Source organism: Antechinus flavipes, chromosome 1 (assembly GCF_016432865.1).
Source record: "Antechinus flavipes isolate AdamAnt ecotype Samford, QLD, Australia chromosome 1, AdamAnt_v2, whole genome shotgun sequence".
In the NCBI taxonomy this organism is placed as follows: Eukaryota; Metazoa; Chordata; class Mammalia; order Dasyuromorphia; family Dasyuridae; genus Antechinus; species Antechinus flavipes.
The window spans coordinates 300,724,993-300,740,796 of record NC_067398.1 but is presented as its reverse complement, the minus strand read 5'-3'; the positions used below and the strand labels follow the sequence as shown (position 1 = coordinate 300,740,796).

The window sequence follows — 15,804 nt, the reverse complement described above, 5'->3', positions numbered from 1 at the left end:
AACTTGCTCCAGGTATCTGGATAATGAAGAATAGGAACAGGGAATTATCTAATAAATGACAGCATTTCTAAAATGTAAAAATATAACCCTGTCAAAACACACCATAATATTACTATATATTATGAAATAATTTCAGATTAATTAAAAAATTTTAATGAAAACAAAAACATTTGCAAGGTTCCTTGACTGACTCCAAATAATCTGAAACAAAAGTACAGCTTTTTAATACCTATATTTTACCACTATTGTTGAGTGACTCCAAATAATTAAAAATGAGTATCACTCAGAGGAAGCAAAGAGTTTTTGCATAGCTGGATATGGATAGGCTGCAAATGCAACAGAAAAGGAATTATGAAAAAGAAACAGCATAAAATATGTCATTCAGGAAATGTATGATCAAAAAAGATGAACTTGTAGCAACAGCAAGTGATTACCAATGGACATTTCACTGAGTTCCATTAGTATCCACACAAAGATGGCAGAAATACAATGTAAGCTTTTTAAGTGCAGGAACTGTTCTTTCCTCTTTCTTTTCCTTCTCTCCTTGAGCTTTCCCTCCCTCTTTCCCTCCCTCCTTCCTTCCTTCCTTCCTTTCCTTTTTTTTTTTTTTGAATTTGTAACTTCAATGTCTAATACAAAGTGTCATAAATGCCTGTTAATTTGAAAACCCCCAATATATTGAGTTGACCCTCAGCAGCAAACTTATGGGATTGTAGAGACAAGTATCTCATAGTATGGGAAGCTATGGAGGGGCTGTGATCTGCATTCAAATGAATGAGTTCACTGAGTCATGTGTGTATTCTAAGTGCAAGTTAAACACATTCTTCTGCTAAACTCTAAATGTTTTCAGTTACCATTTAATGCTGGTTTCTTTAAAACTAAATAGAACTTTTCCTGGATTTTTCCTTAAAACTTAGAACCTTCCAAGGTATCTATCCTTTTTGCTTAGAGTACTTTGGTCTGGCTTGACATCATATCTTATGATTATTTTCTTTAATTACCTTAACTAGAACTTTATCTGTGTCTCTCTCTCCAGAAGGATCTGAACTCCCTACATCATTTTTTTTAATGGAGGAAAATTAGAAGAGGAAGGTTTTTCTTCTGGCTTGATAGAGATTCATAGAATTTGTTGTTCTTGTTGTCCCTTCATTTTCAGAGGACCAGTGACACCACAGGGATTCATGCTTGGCTTGTCCGTGAATTAGGTTTAAGTGAGACAGAGATGAGCAAAGCCATCAGCCTCGCCCTCAGAATGTGAAGATAAAAAATGTTTTCAAGCTTATCTAAAACCAATCCCTTCATTTTACAGATTAAGAAATCAGATCCCAGAGACATGAATACTCAGCTCACAAGCTGCAAAGACAGGACTAGAACCCAGGTATTTTGACTCCCGGCCCAGTCATTTTTCCACTATGTCATGCCGTGGTTTCTCTCAGTGCCAAATCCCTGGATGCTCTCTGTTCCTTGTGGCCAACAGAGAAGAGGAGAAAAAAATAATGGGATTACACATTGCATTTTTATATACCACATTACTGTCTTTTTTCCAGTTAAGGGGGAATTTTTTTGATAGCCAAATTTTCTAGTTATTCACTCCCCTTCCTGTGAAACTCACCCTTTGTAGGCCAGTTATTTTGCACATACTGGTTAAAAACTAGTCTTTAATCAGTTTAGTATTAGCTTCCAAGTCTCTTCAGAGGGCATACTAATTTCTTTGCCAAAAAACCACAAGGGAGGAAGGGGGGAAAGCTTCCCAATTGAGTTATACAGTGGTTTCCTCAACACCCTCAAAATATACCACATACAATTTCTAACATCCCTGTCATTCTTCCCACTGTTCCCCCTGCCTGGAGCATCCATCTGTTTCTCTTTCTTAGTCTAAACCCTACCCATCCTTCAAAGCCAAGATCAAGCCACACTTTCTCCATGGAGGATTCCACATTCTCTACAACTCATAGTAATTTCTCCCTAGACTACTGTCAGGGAACCACTCATGGAACTTGATCCCATATAGCAATACCTCAGTGGTTCATTCTACGGTGAAAATGACCCTGAGTTCTTAAAACTGACAAATCCCAAACTCTTACAAGGTCCTAGCAAGCTGAAGAAGCTTTGAGTGACAGCCCAGTGACTGTGCACCAGCTACATAAGATCAGTGGAGCCAAAATCTGGATTGCTCCCTGTTATCTCCTGAATCCAATATTAACTCTAACATTTAAAGCCCTTCAGGCTCTAGTTTCAACCTACAGCCTTGTCATATGCTAATCTCCTTCAGTTACATTAATCTAACAAATTGATCTTGCTCCTCACACAAAATACACTCTCATCCCTATGCTTTTACCCTCTTCATTCCCCAGACCTAGAATGTTATTCCTCCTCATGTCCACTTCTTAGAACCTCCAAAGTTTCCTTCAAAATTCTCGCTCAAATATTGATTTCAGAAAAGCCTGGAAACACTTACATAAACTGATGCTGAGTGAAGTAAGCAGAACCAGGACAACATTGTATACAGCAACAATAAGATTATGTGATGATCATGTATGATGGACTTGGCTCTCTTCAACAATGTGGTGATTTAAGGCAATTCCAATAGACTTGTGATGGAAAAATGCCATTTCCCCCAGAGAAAAAACTATGGAGCCTGTATGTGGTTCAAAACATAGTATTTTCTTTTTTCTCTTTCTCTTTTAAATTAATTTATTTTTAATATACATTGCTTTATAAATCACATTGTGAGAGAAAAATCATAACAAAAGGGAAAAAACTATGGGAGAAAAAAACAGAAAAAAGAAATGAACATAGCATGTGTTCATTTACATTCAGTCTCCATAGTTCTTTTTCTGGATGCAGATAGCATTTTCTGTACAAAGTCTATTGGGATTGCTTTAGATCACTGAACCACTGAGAAGAATCAAGTCTTGCATATTTGATCACCACACATTCTTGCTGTTATTGTGCATAATGTATCACTAGTTCTGCTTATTTTATTTAGCATCAGTTCATGTAAATCTTCAGGCCTTTTTAAAATCAGTTTATTCATAATTTTCTTATAAAATAATAATATTCCATTACCTTCATATACCACAACTTGTTCAGCTATTCCCCAATTGATGGGCATCCACTCATTTTCCGATTCCTTGACACCACACAAAAAAAAAAAAAAACCCTACTACAAACATTTTTGCACATGTGGGTCCTTTTCCCTCCCTTATGATTTACTTGGGATACAGACTGGATAGTGGCACTGCTGAGTCAAAGGGTACACGGTTTTATAGTCCTTTGGGCATAATTCCAAATAAAGCACAGTATTTTCACCTTTGTTTGCTTTTTCTTGTGCTTTTTTCCCTTTTGGTCTGATTTTACTTATAAAACATGACAAATGTGGAAATATGTTTAGAAGGATTGCACATAGTTAACTATATCAGATTGCTTGCTGTCTTGGAGAGGGACAAAGTAACAGAGTGACAGAGAGAAATTTGGAACACAAAATCTTACAAAAATTAATATTGAAAACTATCTTTACATACATGTATTTGGAAAAATAAAATACTGTTGAGGAAAATAAAGTTCTTCTCAAGGACTTTTCCCCAGTAATTGAAGTTCTCTTTCCAAATAATCATATTATATATAAAATATATATGTATGTTTTGTGTCAATTTATTTATACATACATTATTTCCCCTATGTGACTCTATAACAATAAACCATATTATAACAGGTATGTTATTGTTGTTGATATCAGTCATTTCAGTCATGTCTAACTCATCATGACCCCATCTGGGGTTTTCTTGGCAAAGCTACTGGAATGGTTTGCCATTTTCTTCTCTAGCTCATTTAACAGGTGAGAAAACAAAGAAGAGGAAAGTTTTGCCCAAGATCACAAAGCTAGTTATAAGAAAGTCCAGAACTCTTTCTACCATACAGCTCAGCCTCTCCAAAGACCATAATCTCATAAGACCTTAGACCGAGGGAAGTAAGCAAAACCAGGAGAACATTGTACGCAGCAACAATAAGATTATGTGATGATCAAGTATGATGGACTTAGAGCTGGAAGGGACCTTAGACATACCCTAGTCCAGATGCCTCATTTTGTGGGTAAAGAAACTAAAACTTAGGCAAATCATCTAAAGGCCAAAAAAGTTAATGAGCATCAGTGGTGGGTTCTCTGCTTCCAGAGAACAAGCAGCTAGGAGGTGAAGCAGACAGCTCATTGGGTCTGTACTTAGGAAGACTTGAGTTTAAATTCAGCCTCAGATATTTATTGGCTATGTGACCCTCTCTTTTCCTCAGCTATAAAATGAAAATAACAACAGCTCCTATTTCTCAAGGCTCTTGTGAGAATCAAATGAGATGATAATATAAAGTGATTAATACTGTGCCTGGCACACAGTCGGTGCTATATAAATGCTTATTCTTTCTCCCCTCCCAGAGTTAGTGCACTTCCTACTTGGTCTCAATATTAGGTATAACTAATATGGTATTAGGAATAAAGATAACATATTACCTTTAATCCCAATATATATTCAACTTATAATGACTTTTCTTCTCCAAACTTGTTTCAAGGTTCCCCCAAGGAGTTCTGAAAGAATTGTATGCAGCCCCATATGCATGGATTGGTCCCATTTTTTTCAGATATTTTCTATTCTGAATGTAGAGGGCTGGACCAAATGACTTTTCTAGATTTATCCCAGCTCTAGAAGTCCCAATCGATTCTGTGAGTTGCCATTCTGTGACTTATAAAACTGCTTTTGGCGCAGTTCAAATGGTTTTCTCAGCAAAACTACATCACCGCAGGATATTGCTTTCCATCATACCCAATCACACTTAATTACTGCCACCTTCCATGTGCAGTCTCAGCAAAAGAACAAGTCAGTCACAGGGGGGAAATATAGAACAACATTCAGGATGGCATCAGCAAAAACTATTAAGATTTAATTAGTTTTGATTAATGAATGAAAGTCAATTCCTCCAGGGGCTCTCCAGTAGCATTCTGTAAGATTGTCTTCAGTTCTGTTCTATTTAACATGTTTTTATCGGCGACTTGCATGATGACAGGGAGGGTGTGCTTGCCAGATTTTTGGAATGCATGAACTAGCAGGAAGAGTTAATAGAATGGATGCCAGGATGAGGATCCAAAAAAAGATTTCGATGGGATTGAACAGTGGATCCAATCTGGAGGAGAGAGACTGAAACTATAATTTTATTAGTATAGAGAACAGGTGAGAAAACTCCTTCAACAAAGCAGGTTGTCACCTTCTTTTCAACTTAGGGTCTTAGAGAGGTACCTGGAGCATTGAGAAGTTAAGGGACTTGCCCAGGGTCACCCATGTGTATGTATCAGAGGCAAGACTTGAACCCGGATCTTCTTACTTTGAAGCCAGATGTTTATCCACTATGACAATTTATTAGGAATAAATGTAAACTCTATCCTCACTACAGAAGGGGCAGCTTATATATATGTAAATCTTGTGCGGCATGATAAATGTGGAAATGTGTACAGAAGAATTGCACATGTTTAATATATATTGAATTTCTTGCTACCTAGGGGAGGGAGGTGGGGAGAAGGGAGAAAAATTGGGAACACAAGGTTTTGCAAGGGTGAATATTGAAAACTATCTTTGCATATATTTTAAAACTAAAAACCTATTACACACCTTTCATAGTCTCATAGTCATTTCCAAATCTAGCCTCTCACCCTTTGTAATCCAGAAAATCATCTCTTTTAAAAGAGATAAAGAACAAAAAAAGTACTTCAATATAACTAATCAGAACTGCTAAGGGGTACAGTGGGCAGATCACTGGATCTGGAGTTAGGAAGTTTAGTTGTTGTTATTCAGTCATGTCTGATTCTTAACACCCAAGCAATGGACCACCGCATGCCAGGTCTTCTGTCCTCCAAAGTATCTCATGATATGTTTTCATCCTCTGCTAACTCCTTCTGTTTTTGCCTTCATTCTTTCCCAACATTAGGGTCTTTTCCAATAAGTCCTATCTTCTCATTATGTGGCCAAAGAATTTAAGCTTTCAACTTCAGTATTTAACTTTCCAGTGAATAGTCTGAATTAATTTGATCTTCTTGCAATCCAAGAGATCTCAAAAGTCTCCTCCAGCACCATAATTCAAAAGTGTTGTTTCTGTGGCACTCAGCTTTCTTTATAGTTAGGAAAGAGTTAGGAAGTTATAGTTTGGAAGACCAGACACTTACTAACTGTGTGACCCTAAGCAAGCCACTTAACTTTGTCTCAGCTGCAGAAAAAGCCGGAAAAGGAAATAGTAAACCATCCAGTATTTTTGCTAAGAAAACTCCAAATGGGATCAGGAAGAGTTGGGCATGACTGGAAGAACTGAACAACAACATAATCAATCATAACTAACAATACAAGAATTATTCTTCATTATTCTTTGGCATAGAGATCTGGCTTTGGAGTCAGAAAGATATGGTGTTCAAGTTCTTCTTTGGATATACATTGATTATGTGATCCTGGGCAAGTCACTTAATTTTTTAGCATTCTAAAAAATTCTCCAAGTTATAGAGAAAGTGCCAACCTGCAATGATACAGGAACTTTCAAGACTCTCTTACATCAACAAAATCCTCTATCCTTAATTGTTTGTAGAGAATTTGGATATTTCATTGGACCAAAGTATAGTTAAGTTGGGGAGCACTGGACTTGTCTTCCAAAGTCCCTTCCAACTCTAATAATAATGAATCTCTTAAATATATGTTGGGCTGGCATATGGATCAAACATGACTTCACAAAACTAATAGTGAAGTATTCCTTTTGCCTCTTGGAAAAGAGATGATAGCTTACAGTTGCAGACCAATATATAGGTTCTTAGACATGGCCAATAGGTTAAATTTTTGCTTAATTGTACTTCTTTGTTATAAGAAATACATTGGAAAGTGATGGCAGAATGACTGAGTCTAATTAAAATAATCAAGAAATATCTAACAAAATAAATAAAAATATACTTAGGTGATGTTAATGAGGTTTTCTAAGTCAATATGCTGCTTATAGGGTTTATTTCAATTTGAAACTGCTTTTAGACAACTGTTGTAGATTTCCTTAGTTTTCTCTTCTTTAGACTAAACATTCCCCAGTTCCTTTAACCAATCCTTGTATTCCATTGTACTGTGCCCTCTCACTTTCCTAAATGCCAGTTTTTGATAAGTTATGTTCTTGCTCATTGATGCCTTTCCTAAAAAACGACAGCATGACCTGAAGCCAATATTAAGAAGTAGTTTGACCAGGTACAGCAGATTTTTGACCTTGCTTCTCCTCAATACTATATTTCTGTTCTTGCAGTCTAAAATGCTAATAACTTTTTTTTGGCTTCCATGTCATTCCGTTGACTCATGGTGAGTTTGCAATCCACTGCAACACTCAAGTTGTTGTTTTTTCTTCACTTGAAGTGTTGTCTAGCCACACCTCCTCAATTCTATTCTTGGGCAGTTTATTTTTTTTTTAACCTAAGTTTAGGTCTTTACATGTATCCCTATTAAATTTCATCTTATTAAACTCAGTCCATCCTTCTAACCTGTCAAGGTCATCATGGATATTGATTCTGTCATCTACCATGTTAGTTCTTCCTCTTGGTTTCATTCCATGTACAAATTCAGCATGCAAGCCATTTATAGAGTCATGGATCACAGGTTCATAAAATTAAACCTGAAAAGCACCTTAGAGGTCAGGTCACTAAGTTCAACTTCTTTATCTAGCTCAGGAAGACTGAATGACTTACTCACACAGCTCACAAATGTCTGAGGTGAGATTCAAACTTCAATTTTCCTAATTAAAAAGCCAATCCTCAACCCATTACACTGCGCTGCTTCCCACATGTACTCATCCAATTATAAAAATGTGGAATTGAAGGATGCTAAGGATGAACCATTGGGCCTAGTTTTTCAACCAGTTCTGACTCCACCTAACTCTATTAGCATGTAGTCTTTATTCATTCATCAAAGAAACATTTAAATGCCTACGATGTGGAGAGAGCCCTGGTTATGAATTGAAAATGATACAAAATATTAAATTTTATGAAGCTTCCAGTTTAGTCAGTGACATAGCCATGAATATTGAATAGTATAACAACAAAAGCATTGTTATTTGTCTTTTGTTCCCAAAAGGGACCATGATATCAGGGAAGGGATGCCATGACATGCAAGTGAATTGGATTTAAATGAGGGAGGGCTAAGCAGTTACCTGCCTCACCTTCTCACTTCTCAGGATCTAATGGCAAGCTACAGATCAAGATAAATGAGTGCCTTAGAGACCTATGAAACAAAGTGCTATGAGAGATCTAAGGAAGTTAATCATTCTAAATGGAAGGATCAGAGAAGCCAAAAAGAAGGAGGTGGCATTTGAATTGGCTTTAATAAATGAGCTTGAATTCAACAGATTTAGGGGTGGAAGACATTTATTAACTGCCGGCTATATGTCAGACACTGTATTAACTTCTGGGGGATAGAAAGAAAGGCAAAAGACAGTTGCTGCTCTGCAATAACTCAGTCTAATGGGGTATCACAAATGGGAAAATATGAAAACAACGATATTATAAACTAGATGCATGAATTAGAGATAATCCAGGAAAGGCACTGAGATTAAAGTGGACCAGAAAAGTATAAGACTTGAACCCAGGTCTCCTTAGCTCCAAGACCAGCTTTCTATCTACAGTAACATAGAACCTCTGGGAACCACAAATATGAATTGTTTCCAATTTATTCCCTTCAAAATGGCCTCCAGAAACTAGAAGGCGAGCTAGCTTTTTGTTTGAAGCATACTATAAAAAATGGAATAAGGCTTCATCAGATTGCATTTCCATCTTGACTTCCCTAGCTTCCAGCCCTAAATTTCACATAACATTTATAGACCAACAGAGAAAGTTGGAGCTAAGACTTCATCCACAATGACCCATTCATTTTACAGATGAGGAAACTCAAGTCCCCAAGGAGAAGCTGAGCAGGGCTAGGAAGAGGAAGTGAATGGATCTGCTGCAGGCAATTGCTGGCATTCTCCTACTAGCAACAGAATCTAAGGAGGTGACAATGACAAGAGAGGACTGGGGGTGGGGGGAGTGGCTGTTGGGAAGTGTAGGCAAGCCTGAGAACTGAACGGAATGTCTATGGCTGAGTGACGTTCGGAACGCTAGCAACTCATCAGCCTGAGCAACGGCCTCCTGGAAGACCCAACCAGGCGGATCTCCTGGTAATGTGAGTAAACAAGGAGACCTGATATAGCCCAGATGCTCCGTCTAATTATGTGCTCGGAACAACTTTTTTTTGTTGTTGTTTTTCTATTTTGTTTTTGGTATTCTACATCTATATCTATGTCGATCTATATATTGAGATAGGTTTTTTTTTCCCTTTCTGTACTCCGTTTCTAGTTGTAGGATGGGGAAATGCACAAGCAGTTCTGGTTCTGACTCACTGACCCACCCTCGGAAACCCGTCGAAGCTGCAGGGGGGAAACATGTGGAAAGGGGAGCCCCACCTATTTTTAGCTTGTTCTTGCTCCTTAGTGCCCAGCTCAGGGTCCTGATCCCTTCTGAATGAATAAGATTTGGAACCTAAAGATTTTTTTTTCATGGATTCTTCTCCATTGTCCTTACACGGATTTCATTATCACCTTCAGGGTCCTCAGCTCTCTCTGAAGGAAGCCAGATAATTATGCTCTCCCGCCTTCCTCCAGTGTTGCTTGCCATTAAACAAGAGCTCCAGAGCCACAACAGCTTTCTCGCCTGAGAAGCACATGCTGTGAGTCTGGCCGTTCTGTCCAGCCAACTTCCATCCCCACCCTCTGCAGCTCTTCCTACAATTTAAGCTGAGAGTTAATATCGGAGCTGATTACAGTGGAGAACAATGGACCCAGAACCTTTCCATACAGACCTTGCGTGTTTAGTTGTCTAGGAGCCAGGCACAGTCAATCCACAGCACCAGATTTGTTCCAATGAGTGAGAAGGCCCTGGATCCCAAACCAAGGGAAAGACCAAGCCAATGGAACTTCATCCAGAGGAGGAGATGCAGAGAGAGAGAGAGATGGCAAAGCTGGTGCAGCTGCTGGTAATCCAGCTTCTGTGCAAGCTAAGAGTCTCATGGAATCTGCTCCTCCCCACCACCCCTGCTCCAGGCCACTCCCACAGTCTCAAGCACTCCAAGGCCCACAGTGGCTTCTATATTTTTATTCAGGAAGGGGGAAGGTCAGCTCAGTCTTCTGGTCTGGAATCTGGACCGCTGCCCAGATCTCCAGGCGTCAGCAGTGCCCCCGGAGTTTCCTGTTGAAGAGGAGAAGCTCCCCTACTCCAGGAAGCCCTAGTTTCTGCCAGTTTGGGGTATGGGGTCCCTTAAAAGTCAAGAACACAAAAGCAAACAATTTCTACTCCTCAGTCACCCCCTCCTATCTGGGGCCAACAAAAGGACATTGTGACTGGGGGTACCAGGATCAGAAAAAATGGGTGATGATTATGACTACTCAATTTGATTCGTCTGCCTAAGAAGTGATGGGCACTGTGCTACGTGCTGAAGGTGCAAAGAAACAAATAACAAATAAAATAATGATAGATGGAACAAATAAAAACAACCCCTGACTTCAAGAAGCTTCCATTCTACTGCTCAGTGAATGACCAGAAGCTTTGTGCTTCACCTTCTGCTAGTTGCTATCCAGCACAAATCAAGCAACCTCACCTCCAGGCTGAATGATGGGGAGTAAAAGGAGAAGCTAAAAGGTTTCCCTCCACATCTCCAAGCCCATGATCCCACAGTTCCTACTACAATGAGAGAATTATCCTCCTAGGAGTGGCTTCCTTCAGATGCTGAGGACCATCTACTTTCTGGCTTACTACTCCCTTATCTATTCTCTACCAGACTATTTCCATCACCAAAGAGTACTATTGCCAGATTTAGAGCTGGCAGGGATTTTAGCGATCATTTATTCCAACCTTTTCATTTTAAAGAAGGCAAAATTGAGGCTAAGGGAGTAAATATGGTTTGCCCAAGGTGTAGTGCAGGGGTCCTCAAACTATGCCCACGAGCCAGATGCAGTAGCTGAGGACGTTTATCCCCCTCACTCAGAGCTATGAAGTTTCTTTATTTAAAGGCCCACAAAACAAAGTTTTTGTTTTTACTATAGTCTGGCTCTCCAGCAATCTGAGGGACAGTGAACTGGCCCCCTATTTAAAAAGTTTGAGGATCCCTGGGTAGTGGATAGACAGTACTAGGTATAGAGCATTGCCTATGGAGTCAAAAGGACCTGAATTCAAATCTGAACTCAGGTACTTGCACAAGTAACTTAACCCCAATTGCCTCCTCAAACAAAACAACAAAAAAGAAACATGATGGTGAATGAAGACAGGCTAGTTAATCTTAAAGGGATTATAATTTAAAAGAGATTGAATTGTTGTTTATTCCTATGGTGTAGTAAATTGAATGCTAGGCCTGAAACTGGGAAAACCTCTGTCTCTTACTAACTCTGTGTCTCTTGGCAAGTCACTTTACCACATTGAACCACAGTTTCCCCATTTGTAAAATAAAGATATTGAGTTAGATGGCCCTAAGGGTCCCTTTCCAGCTGTAATTTGATAATCACAGCACAGATTCAGAATTCTTTGGACCTAGTTAAGGTTTGAGGCTTTACTTGTCCTTTCCTCTGTAGCAGGGATCCTTAATCTTTGGCAGTCTGGTTATGCTTTTTCAAAATAATATTTGTCATTCTAATGTATAGGATTAAAAAGGAAAAATTGTAATCCTGATGCATCAGATAACAAAGGAAACCAAAATATAGTTATCAAAATATTTTAAAATAATTTCATGAACCCCAAGTTAAGGACATCTATTCCATATGATGGTCAATTTCAGTTTTCCTGGTATTTCCTTTTATTTGACAAGAGGGCACAGCTACAATCTCTTCCTTAGATTTTGTTGTCAGTATCCCTTCTTGACCTCTATCTCTCACTCCAATGGGACTTGAGATGGAAATTCTGTTCTTGTCTTTCCTACTGCCATACTTAATGAGCATATGAAACAAGGGGAGAAAAGGCAAGGTAGAATGGAGGATATGTGAGTCTGTGCAAGGAAATCCAAAGTCATTTTCATTTCAGAAGCTGAACAAAATAATTCTTTCCCCCAAAAATAAACCCAAATCCTTCTCTTTCTTTTACTAGTTGTGGCAGTGAGGAAATACACAAACAATTCTGGGTCTGATTCACTGACCCGCCCTCAGAAACCAGTGGAAAATGTGGAATGGGGGGAGTTTTGAAAGGGGAATTGCCTATTCCTAATATGTTCTTGGTTTCTTATGAATGAATAAGGCATATGGCAAGAAAATCAAGCCTTATCCCAGAACAGGAGAAACTGATGAAATGACCCACAGGGACAGTGAGGAAACAACTTCCTTATTGGGTCCACATCCTCCTACACTGTTCTTTAAGGGCAGGTTATAAAGGCAAAAGAAAGGAAAATAAATTTTAAAAAGACTATTCTGGTCTGTATTCATAGTCCAATAAGCCTCTGTCTGCCTCCTGGTTTTCATTTGGAAGCCAATGAGTTCAAAAAAACTCTTCCTGGTCCTCTCTCTTCTCAGTCACCATCCCCAATCATTCTTCAAACCTGGCTCCTGGAAACAGCTTCACAGCTTTCCCCAGCACCAATCTCCCTCCTTTCCCCTTCACAATCCCAGACAACACAAACGGGAGCTTTGTTAGGACATCTGGCAGGAGCCCTGGCTCAGGCTGCCTCGCTACAGCCTGTCCACAGCAAAGGAAGGAGACAACGGCTTCAGGGACAGACAAGAGGATAACAACCCTATGTTTGGCTAAACCTCTCGACTTTCTAATTACCTCCTGTCTGGGCCCACCCAGAACCCTCCAAAACCAACATCCCAGTAATGTTCACAAGATTTCAGTTTATCTAAGACAGAACACAGAGCAAAACAAAAAAAGCCAGAAGAATGATTTCTTTTCAATATAAGCACTGAATGTGATTTAGCTTTTCAAGGAAACGATTTCTAAAAATGAATTTCCATCACCTCAATGATAAATTTAGGCAGGAATTTATAGAAAGCCATAGAGAACCTGTACTATATTCTTCAAAGAACAACTGGTCCACTTTTCTGATCATCCCTTTGAGTTGTTTCCAGGAAGAACATCCACACTCCCCTCACTTGGCCATCCTTGTGACCGATTATAGAATAAGGGATGTAGCCAATGAATGCTGAGCCAGTTTCTCTTTCTCTTAAATCATCTGTAGGAGTTAAATTAATGATTATAGTCTCAGTAGCACTATGCTTCTAATTAACAGGACTAAGCTGTCCCAAGTATACTCAGCAAAGTTCTAAACTCAACTGAAACCCATTATCTTTCCCAAATCACCACCCATTAACTTTTGCCAAACCATTTTAGACATCCCTGAATAATATCCGTTTCCAGACTTGGTCAGAACTAGAAAGTCACCATCGCCAATACTTCCCTCCCAAACCCACAAGTTTTCTGGCTTTATTCCATGCTCTAATTGATTCAACTAAGCAAATGTGTATATCTGCCATATGCCTGCCACAAACTGGTGACTAAGTGGCACAGTAGAAAAAGTACCTGGTCTGGAGTCAGGAGGATGCAAATTCAAATTCGACCTCACTTACTAGCTCTGGGACCCTGGACAAGTCATTTTACTGTTTGCCTCAGTTGCTCATCTGTAAAATGGTCTGGAAAGGAAATGGCAAATCATTTCAGTGTCTTTGCCAAGAAAGCCCCAAATGGAGTCACAAATTCACCAACAACAATATGCCTACAATGGGGGATATAAAGACAAAGGTGCTAAACAGATTCTCCCCTTGAGAAGCTTACATTCCACTGAAGGGTAAATAGGAAGGACACATAATGTAGACAAATAAGTATATAAAAATAACAAGAGACAGCATGGCATAGTCTTAAATTCAGGGCACACCTTGGATATTCATTGATTGTAAGACTCTGAATAAGTCACTCAAGTTTTGAGTGCCTGGGTCACATAGCTGGAGGTTAAAAGCAATTACTGATCTGCCTAAATAGGGATAATCTTGGGGATTGTGCTGATAAAAGTTCACCAACCAATTCTCAGCATTACTAATACTTTCTAAAGTCTCAAATGTCATTTTGAGTTTTAAATACAACATTTATCCAGTTAGAGTGAGAGCTAGAATTCCTAGAGCTTGGGGAATTCTCTCTTACAATGGAATAATAGGTCGGGACTTTTCCCCACTTTTCACTCCTGTCCAATACAAAGCAACATCATCCAGAAAGAGTGTTAATAAATTGGGGTGAGTCAGGAAAGGTTTTTTTTTTTTTTAATAGGAGAGGGCATCTGAGTTAACTTGTTTCCCTTCCTATATTTTGAAGAAAATCAGGGATTCAAAAAGGTCTAGGGAAAGGAAATACATTACCCAATGGAAAGGGAGAAGAGGTAGTGGAAACCTTTATTCAAAACAGCAAAAAGACCCAGGCCCATTGCTAAAGTGGTAAAGCAGGAATCAGGATAGATGTGAGTTCAAATTTGGCTTCAGGTTCTTATTAACTTTGTGAAGTTGGACAAGTCACTTAACCTTAAGTTCCTACTTTCCAGAGTTGTTTTAGGCATAAAATAGCAATAAGTTGCTATTCAGACATATTCAATTCTTTAGAATCCCATTTAGGATTTTCTTGGCAAAAATGCTACAGTCGTTTGCCTTTTCCTTCTGAAGCTCATTTTTTATAGATGAGGAACTGAGGCAAACAGGATTAAATGATTTGCTCAGTCACATAGCTAGTAAGTATCTGAGATCAGATTTGTACTCAGGAAGGTGTCTTCCTGCCTCTAAGCCTAGCACTTTATCCACTACTCTATTATTTGTAAAAGTGCTTTCCAGAGTTTAAAAATACTGCATAAACGCTGGATATTGTTATTAATATTATTTAAAATCTGAAGAGTTATGTTCAAATCTTGGCTGTACGATTTACCAAAAATGTAATCCCTTGTCCCCTCTGGGGGGGAATCAGAAGAGTTAACATTTATATTAGTATCTGATCCTCATACAACCCTATAAAGCAGGCATGGTTATTTATTCCATTTACAAATGAAGAAACTGAAACAGAGAATTAACCCACTCTCCCAAGATTGCACAGCTACTACGGAATTGAGGCAAGATTCAAATTCATGACTCCAAGTCCAGTGGTGTAGCTACTCTACCACCCAGACCCTCAAGCCCATCTTCTGCTCAAGATGTGTTCTGTGAGTTAGATTCCGTTGGGGACAAAGTATCATCCCATTCTCCCCTTCAGTTTGGGTGTCGAGTCTCCACACTGGGAACCTTCTTCTCAATCTATTGAAGATTACAATGAAAGTTGGCGTGGGTGGCCTGTAGGTAGTCAAATGGAGCTCAGAGCCAGGTAACAAGGACTTCCTGTATTCCGACCCCTAGACACAGAGGCAGGAAAGACTACATCCGGATTCCTCTTATGCCTCTCAGCTCCACTCTGGGGCAGGAAAGAAATTGCCAAGGGATGGCTTCCAAATTCAGTCTTGTCCTTCCGGGCTGACATCTGGCAGCCCCCTGAAGCCACTGTCGACTGACTAATGATTGCCAGCTGATTTCAAGGCTGAAAGTGGTAATTAAGGGTATTCTCTACCATTGTAGCAGCTGTCATCTGATGATCTCCCAGTAATTAAATCTTCTAGCCTATTCACACCCTAATCCTTCACTGGAGTCCCAAAAGGAACCAGGTAGTTCCCCCTCTGTGTCAGGGGCAGAGGTAAGGAGGTTAGAGGGATGCTCACTGCCAAGGGTTAGGCAAGAGTCAAACGTGGT

The 15,804-nt window shown here is 39.2% G+C and overlaps 1 protein-coding gene across 2 annotated transcripts in view; it reads right to left on the bottom strand.

Moving 5' to 3' along the window:
• The window catches only part of EMP2 (epithelial membrane protein 2), a 45,317-nt gene that overhangs the window by 9,775 nt on the left and 19,738 nt on the right, over nt 1–15,804 (bottom strand). Inside the window, exon 1 of one of the 2 annotated variants that reach the window (XM_051963437.1) lies at nt 9,882–10,020. The exons of the other annotated variant lie outside the window; for it this stretch is intronic. The gene's annotated coding sequence lies outside the window, so the exon portion shown is untranslated. Of the gene's footprint in view, nt 1–9,881; nt 10,021–15,804 lie in introns of those variants that run through there. 2 annotated transcript variants of the gene reach the window in all.